The 8,410-nt window shown below is 44.6% G+C and overlaps 1 protein-coding gene across 1 annotated transcript in view; it reads right to left on the reverse strand.

Moving 5' to 3' along the window:
* Positions 1-5,054: 5,054 nt before the first annotated feature.
* slc35e1 (solute carrier family 35 member E1) overlaps positions 5,055-8,410 on the reverse strand; it is a 102,714-nt gene continuing 99,358 nt past the window's right edge. Inside the window, exon 7 of the transcript XR_006316096.1 lies at positions 5,055-5,224. The gene's annotated coding sequence lies outside the window, so the exon portion shown is untranslated. The remainder of the gene's footprint in view (positions 5,225-8,410) is intronic.

The raw sequence follows: 8,410 nt of genomic DNA on the forward strand, positions 1-8,410 counted from the left end.
ACACTCACAATCCCCCAACCCAGACAGACAGACACACACACACACACATATACATATATTTTGTGGGGTGAATTTGTACTTGCAGAGTTACATTGTACTTTGCTCAAAAACTGCATGAATTCATGTAAAACTCTGTTATCTCACTTCTTAGATTAGAATCAATCTAAACATCATGGCACAGACAGGGAACACAGGGGGCTAACACCTTCAACATGTTGTCTAGCTAACACCAATTGTTACAGTTAATCTGAGAATGCAAGTTTTTGAAAAAAAGTTTTGTGATTTACACATGAAAGAAGTGATACTATTATGCTTTTCAAACAGATGAAAGACTCAACAGACAATCAAGGTATTTTCAATGTATAATTTCAGTTACGTCCCTCTTTGCTGTTTGAGTATTCAAGGTTGCCCTGAGGGCTGTGATCCTTTGTAGTTTAGCCATGGAGGACCTATCAACATACGTTGTCTCAGATGCCTTTAGGCGAGCCTCAAGCAGACGCTGTTGCTCTCCCTTTTGTCTTTTCCGGGTCGCAGAATATGAGGTGACCAAGCCTTGCCCGTATGCCTTTGCAGTCTCCCACATACAGACCAAAAACAATTCACATATAAAAAGACTCTTTAAAACAGTTAAATCAAAACAACTAAGAGCTACTCCTAAATAAAAATAACATAGAGCATATTTAAAGGAAGACTTTCCCCCTTGCTCACAGAGGCACTACTAGCTTCCAGTAACCCCGCCATAACTTCTCCCAGCTAAAGCCCTGCCCTCGGCCCAGGTATTACAAAATAAAGTAAATAAATTCCAGTATCTTATAAAACAGAAGTTAAAAGTGGGCGACCCACCTACTCCCCCACACTATCACCTAGATACACTTAACAAAGCGACACAAAATAAAAATATATAAGATCACAAATTTACAATCCCAGCAAGTATTAAACAACTAAAAAAGAAAACAAACCCAGTCAGAGACATCCCCCAATAATCGAGCTATAGATAAGAGACCAAAGAAAGAATAAGGAACAAGCCCCCCCCCCCGCCGACCCCCAAGGAAAGATGGAGAAAAGAAAGAGGGAGAGAAGAAGAAGGAAAGACAAAGGGGGGGGGGGGGCAAAATAAAGTTGTTGTTCATACAATTCAAGTCCCACTGTCTATTTGAGAGCATCCAGGAATTCTTTTACTTGTTCTGGTGACCCGAAGTTATATACAGATCCTCCATGACTGAAGTGCAGCGTTGCCATATATCGCATGGAATATTGAGTATTTAAGTCCCTCAGACGCTTCTTCGCCTCGTCAAATGCCCTCCTTTTGCAGACCACAACCAGAGAAAAGTCCTGAAACAACATTGTCTTGTAGCCCTTGAACATCATGGCATGGGGATCCTTCCCCAAGACTCTGGAGGCCTCCAGCAGCATTTGTTTTTCCCTGTAGTACTGAAATCGGACTAGGACAGGGTGGGGGCACTGGTCCAACCCGGGCCTGCGTATAGCAACCAGGTGGGCCTGCTCAACCCGCACACGGCTCAGCTCCGACTCCAATTTCAGCTGTGGGAGCCATTGCTCCAGGAAATCCACAAGCTGGCCTTCCTCCTCCCATTCGGGAAGGCCCAGCAACCGGATATTTTTCCGATGACCTCGATTTTCGAGGTCATCGATATGTTCCTCAAGGGTCCGGACCCGCCACTCCAGAGCCCAGACCTGACTCACGGACGGCTCAGCAGCAGTCTCCAAGGCTGCGGTCCGTTGTTCCACCCCTCCGACATGCTGCCCAAGTTTCTCGATCTCTTCTGCAGCATGACCAAGATCGACTCCCACCTGGACTGGGCCTCCTCGATGGAAGCATTAATCTTCTCTCTGAGTTTCACGAACTCCGAGGTCAAGCTCGCCTCTGCAGGTAAGCCCCCGGGGCAGCTGTGGACGTCTCTGCTGCTGAGGGTTGGGGGGTGAGGGGGGGGGGTGTTCCCTGTCCGTTGCAAACTACGACAGCCTTTGCCCTTACTCATTTTTAAAAAGCGCCAAACTGTTAAAGTTTGATGCAAAATAGCCAAGGGTGCTATTTTAAAAACCAAAAACTATTTTAAGTAATTTAATAGGTGACTCTGCCTGAGTCTTGGGCAGAGCCCTGCAGACTCACACCTGCTGGGTCGCTGCCATCTTGGATCCTCCTCTCTGTTTTAACCAATTGCAGAATACTGTGGATGCTGGAAATCTGAACTTACAAAAAACAGCATAAAATGAGGGTCAGGCAAAATGTATAGCGAGAGAAACCAAGTCAACGTTTCAAGTATGGGACAAACTTTAATTTGTCCTTTCTCAAAACCTATTTTACCTCTAACATTTCCCAGTCTAACTAAAGGTCCTTTATGTGAAACATTAACTTGGGGCTTTTGGTTGGAAGTAGATAGGGAGCAAAGTCTGTTTGATAGTTCAAGTATAAATTGCCTACAAAAAGAAAACAACAGGGATTGATTGATAGTGTTCTTTTTGTTTAGTTATTTGACACAAGTTTTCAAATGTGAAATCATCTTGGAAGTCCTTTTTCAGTTAGCATCCATCAGTTTTAATTTCTCTTCAAAGTGTGACTGGTCTCCATGGAGATTGTAACAGTCATCCAAAACCTGAATTTTATCTAAATCTTACAGGGACTGCTTCAGTATCGGAGATGTTGTGAGTGATATGGAACATTATGAAATCTTCATTTGGACCAAGTGATGGAGGAAAGGTCAGTGATGAAGCAGCTGAAGATGGCTTGATCTATGACATTGGCTTGAGAGATTCCTGCAACAATGTTATGTGGCTGAGATAATTGGCCTCTGACAACTACAACCATCTTCCTTCATTCGAGGTATGATTCCAACAGCTTTGTGCTTTTCCCTGACTCCCACTAACTCCATTTTTGCCAGGGCCTCCTGGTGTCACACTGGAGCAAATGCTGCTCTGATGTCAAGGACAATTAGTCTGACCTCACAGCTAAAATTCAGCTCTTTTATCCTTGTTTAGGTCAAGGTTGGAATGAGGTCAGGAGTTAAGTGGTTCTGGCAAGACCCAAACTGAGTATTGGTCAACATATTGTTGTTCAGTAATTGCTGCTTAATAGCACAGTCTATGAAAACTTCCAACACTCTGTTGATGATTGAGAGGTAGTTATTGGCTGGATTGGATTTGTCCTGCATTTCACAGACAAGACATACCTGGACGGTTTTTCACATCATCAGGTAGATGTTTTCATTTTACTGGAACAGCTGGATTGGAGGTGCATCTAATTCTGGATCTTAACTACCAACAGCCTAACATACACTGTATCCAGTTCCTTTAGCTGTTTCTTTGTGTCCCATGGAGCAAATTGTATTGTTTGAAGACTCAGCAATGATAGATCAGTCACACTGCACCTCTAACAGAAGATTGGGCAAATCCTTGTCTTCTGTATTGTGATGGGGGTGTTTGTGGAACCTTCCCCACCACTGGTTTTTAATTGCTCATTAACATTCATGACTTTGACTGGTCCATTTAATTATGAATCATTTAGCTCTGCCCATTAAATGGCACTTCTGCAGTGCAGCATAGTCCTGAGTTATAGCTTTACCAGGCTGGCATCTCAGTTCTAGATATGTCTGATTCCACCCCCATCACAGTCTGATGTGCTTCTCATTGAACTAAGGTTGCCCCCCCCACACCCCCACCATCTTGATGACAATGGCAGAGTGAAGCATATTCCAAGTCACGACGTAAGATAATAGAATCATAGAATCCCTGCTGTGTGGAAGCAGACCATACAGCCCATCAAGTCCACATAGACCCTCCGAAGAGCATTCCACTGCCCCCCCACTCCCCCACCCTATCCTTGTAACCCTGTACTTCCCATGGCTAGCTTGCACATCCTTCAACACTATGGGAAATTTAGCATGGCCAATCCAACTTTGGACTGTGGGAAGAAACCAGACCACCCAGAGGAAACTGGAGCACCCAGCAGAAACCCACACCGACACGGGGAGAATGTGCAAATTCCCCACAGACAGTTGCTCGAGGATGGAATCCAACCCAGGTCCTGATTGTGAGGCAACAGTGCTGACCACTGAGTCACCGTGCTTTCCCACAGATAGATGCAGTTAAGCACTGTTGAAGTGCAGTGACTATTATAATGTAGGCTATGCTGTCACAAATAGCAATGTAAAAACAACTAGGTAATCAATTTTTATCATGTTGGCTTCAGGGAGACATTTGTTTCGTCCAGTGTTAAAATAGTCCTAGGCACAATTGCCTCCAGTTGTAGATGGGATGCCTCAAAAGGTTAAGCTCCCAGTGAGGAGGGATGAACTGGATCCCTTTCTTTACTCAACCTCTCCCTTGGTTGGTTCATAAGGTTACCTTAAAAAGGATTCTTTTGGGCAATCCAAGATGGCGGCAGTCTGAGTGTTCTGCTGTGCTAGGTTCTGTGCCATAAACCCCTGGCAAGGTGGACCTTTACCCTCTCTTACCAAGCACCCCCAGGAGAAAAACATACTGATTCAAACTTGCTGACCATTTGGAGCTGCTGAAATAGTGTGTGATAGCTTTAAGGCCAGGATGAAGTCGAAAAAAGGAAAGGGGCCTAAAGGAGTACAGCAGACAGGACACTCCCCTACTGCATCGGGGGTGCCTGCAGAAAGATCCAGCAGGACAGCAGCATTGACTCAGAGTTTGCCAAACACTGAGAGTGGATTCAAGCAGCAGTTGAGCCACTATCTACCAGGCTAAAAAAGCATGAGCAGGAAATCCAGTTGCTGGACTGAAGAATGGAGGCAGTGGAGGAGAGGACCACGGCATCGGAGACCGTGGTAGAGGTCTCGGGAGGAAGGATCCGAACACTGGAAGGCCAGGTTCAGGTCCTTCAGGAACAAGTCAATGACCTGGGAAATACTGTATTCTTCTATGTTCTATGTTCTATGTTCTAGAACCACGGCATTGGAGACCGTGGTAGAGGTCTCGGGAGGAAGGATCCGAACACTGGAAGGCCAGGTTCAGGTCCTTCAGGAACAAGTCAATGACCTGGGAAATAAAAATAGAAGGAAAATCTTACGGCTCGTGGGTCTCCCGGAAGGCGAGGACCTCGTCGGCTGCTTGTAGGGGTGGCTCCCGAAGTTACTGGGGCTGGAGTTGGAGTCGAGCCTGGTAAGCATGAAGCGGATCACTGGATTGCAATGCACAGGTCCGGGCTGGACCCACACCCCGCGCGGTCCCAGTGCAGCTCCTGTATTATAAAGAAAAACAGTTAATAGTTGAAACAGCAAGAAGATTGGGAAGGAATTCACAAGCTTTAATGTACAAAGGCTCAAGGACAATGTTTTTTCAGGACTTTTCAGGAGCCCTAATCAAGAAGAGAAGGACATTTGATGAAGTCAAGAAAGAACTAAGGGACCTGAACATTCAATACTCCTTGAGGTACCCAGCCACGTTGCGTTTCACCCATTGGGGGACAATATATTAACTTTGACTCTGCAGAAAATGCAAAGGACTTTGTAAAGTCTTTGAGTTGAAGGACCTGAGTTGGAGTGGGAGGGGAAGGGGCATCATTGCGGACAATGGTTTGTTTTTTTTTAATTGCACTTTTTTTTACTTCTCTCTCCACCTTTTTTTGTGGTTATTGGTTTTATATGTACAACTTTGTTGTGAAATTGTAAAATTGGAATTATTTTATATATCGCTTGGTTGGGTATTATCTAGGGCTCCTGTTTTTTACTGCTGTCCTTCTGATTTTGTATTGGGGTGGCTACATCTGTGGTTAAGAAGAGTTGGGGGGCGGGGGTGGGTGATGGGTTTCCATTGTTAACTTTCAGAATGTAAGTAACAGGTTTTCCTCATTTGTGAATTGCCTGGGGCTAGGGTATGGCCTCAGCTACAGGGAGGTAAGATGGTAGTAAGGATTGGGAGGGGGAAGTTCTCAAGCAAATTGGGGGTCATTTGGGTGTTTATTTCAGCTAAATATGATGATTTATTTAGTTGTAGTAGTTTTTATAAGAATAGTTTTTAGGTCTCATAGAGTTAATGTCTCTGTAGCTCATCATGCCTCAGATATGTTCCCTCCTCCTGTGAAACCACAGGCTGCCCTAGATGACCATGGCTGGTGATTTGTTCAGGTGGTGCACCCGGAATATAAAAGGGAACCATTCTCCTATTAGAAGAGAGAACGTGTTATCAAGCCTAAGGAAGGAAAGGGTGGACATTGCCCTTGCTGCAAGAGATACATCTAACTGATAAGGAGCGTCTGAAAATGCAACAGGAGGTTATGACAGGGTATTTTTCTCATTCTTTAGCTCTAACAATAGAGGTGTGGCTATACTGTTAAGAGGGAATCTCCATTTCCAGGTAACGGGCAGATTAAGGATGAACATGGACAGTTTATCATTCTTAAAGCCTTAATACATGTAGAAAAGTATGGTGTCTTGAATGTATATTATCCCCCAGCTCACCCTCTAAAATTTCTAATTGATGCAATGGCTAAACTAATGAATCTTGGGGTATGCCATACGATTATAGGAGGGGATTTTAATCGCCTAATAGATCCAGAGGTTGACAGGGTGCCAAGGGGCCTGGCAGGTATGCCTGTGCAGTCTGAAGAGTTGGTGGACATGTGTGAGAGTTGGGACTAGTGGATGTGTGGAGATACCTGTATTCTAATGAAATTGACTTTACATTCTATTCCAACCCACACAAGTGCTATACACGAATGAACATTTTCTTTATGCCAGCTGACGGTTTGGACAGAACATTGGCGTGCAAAATTGGGAATATAGCTGTTTTGGGTCATGCGCCAGTGTATTTAGATGTTAAAATCAAGGTTAGTGGAATGGATGCACGTCACTGGCTCATGGGTCCATTTTTGTTAGGGGATAGCAAATTTGTTGAATATATTAGAAGAGAGTTCAGGGCCTTCTGGGATATCACCTCAGGTACGGCCAGTAATCCGGCAATGCTTTGGGAGGCCACTAAGGCATATTTATGACTAGAAAGAAGCAGAGGGAGGAGCAGTAACGGATGCTGGAGGCCCGGCTGAAAGTAGCTGAGAAAACATATTATTATAGGCCGTCATTGATTGCAGTGGGTCACAGCTCTTCGGGCTGCTCTCAACTCATTGCACACACAAGTAGCTAAAAATAAAAGAGGTCTCCTTTCCCAAACAAAGACTGTTTTTGAATTTGGAGATAAGCCAGGTAGATATTTGGCTTATGAGATGGAAATGTGTTGCTGGAAAAGCGCAGCAGGTCAGGCAGCATCTAGGGAACAGGAGAATCGACGTTTCGGGCATTAGCCCTTCCTGAAGAAGGGCTAATGCCCGAAACATCGATTCTCCTGTTCCCTAGATGCTGCCTGACCTGCTGCGCTTTTCCAGCAACACATTTCCATCTCTGATCTCCAGCATCTGCAGACCTCACTTTCTCCTCAAAGATATTTGGCTTATTTGACTAGGAGGAAAAATGCTTCCCAGTCTATCCTTAGGGAGAAGGCTGATACAATTACCAGTGAATTGAAGAAAATCAATGTTAGGTTTAGGAGCTATATCGGTCGGAGGGGGGCGAACATGGTACAATGGGAATGCACTCCTTTTTTTTGGAAATCTAGACCTCCCCAATATAAACACGGAACAGGCTTCCCTTTTGAATGCGCCTCTAACAGTACAGGAGGTGCAGGAAGCAATAAAGCATCGCCAGGGTGGCAAGGCACCAGGGCCAGATGGATTCCCAACTGAAATCTATAAGGAATCCAGAAACATGTTTGTGGAGCCACTTCTGGAGGATGTACAACTATTCTTATACAGCGGATTGTCTGTCACCTACTCTTAGGGAGGCTAATATCTCCCTCATTTTAAAGAAAGGGAAAGACCCTGAAGAATGAGCTTCATACAGACCCATTTCACTGGTGAATATAGATTGCAAAATTTTATCCAAGATGCTGGCTCTGAGCTTGGAGAAGAGTCCTGCCCCATATTATAAAAGACCAGACGGGTTTTATTAAGAGCCATAGCACCTCCAACAATATCAGAAGAGTACTGAACACAGTGCAGGTATGCCAGCAAAGATTGATTCCAGGTTTTGTGGTCTCCCTAGATACAGAAAAGGCATTTGATTGGATAGAATGGCCATATCTATTTGAGGTCTTAGAGCGCTTTGGTTTGGGGGGATCCTTTGCCAGATGGGTGGCAGTACTGTCTAATGATCTGAAGGCGGCAGTCATTACAAATGGTACTAAGTCAGATAACTTTAACATTGGAAGAGGTAGTCAACAGGGGTGTCCTTTGTGTCCAGGGAGATAATGGACTTGAACGTGTGGCTGGGGAACTGGTGCAGGAAGCAAGGATTTAAATTCTTGGATCACTGGGGTATGTTTTGTGGTAAGCATAAATTCTACAAGAGAGACGGTTTGCACCTTAATAGGTTAG

Source organism: Chiloscyllium plagiosum, chromosome 31 (assembly GCF_004010195.1).
Source record: "Chiloscyllium plagiosum isolate BGI_BamShark_2017 chromosome 31, ASM401019v2, whole genome shotgun sequence".
Taxonomy (NCBI): Eukaryota; Metazoa; Chordata; class Chondrichthyes; order Orectolobiformes; family Hemiscylliidae; genus Chiloscyllium; species Chiloscyllium plagiosum.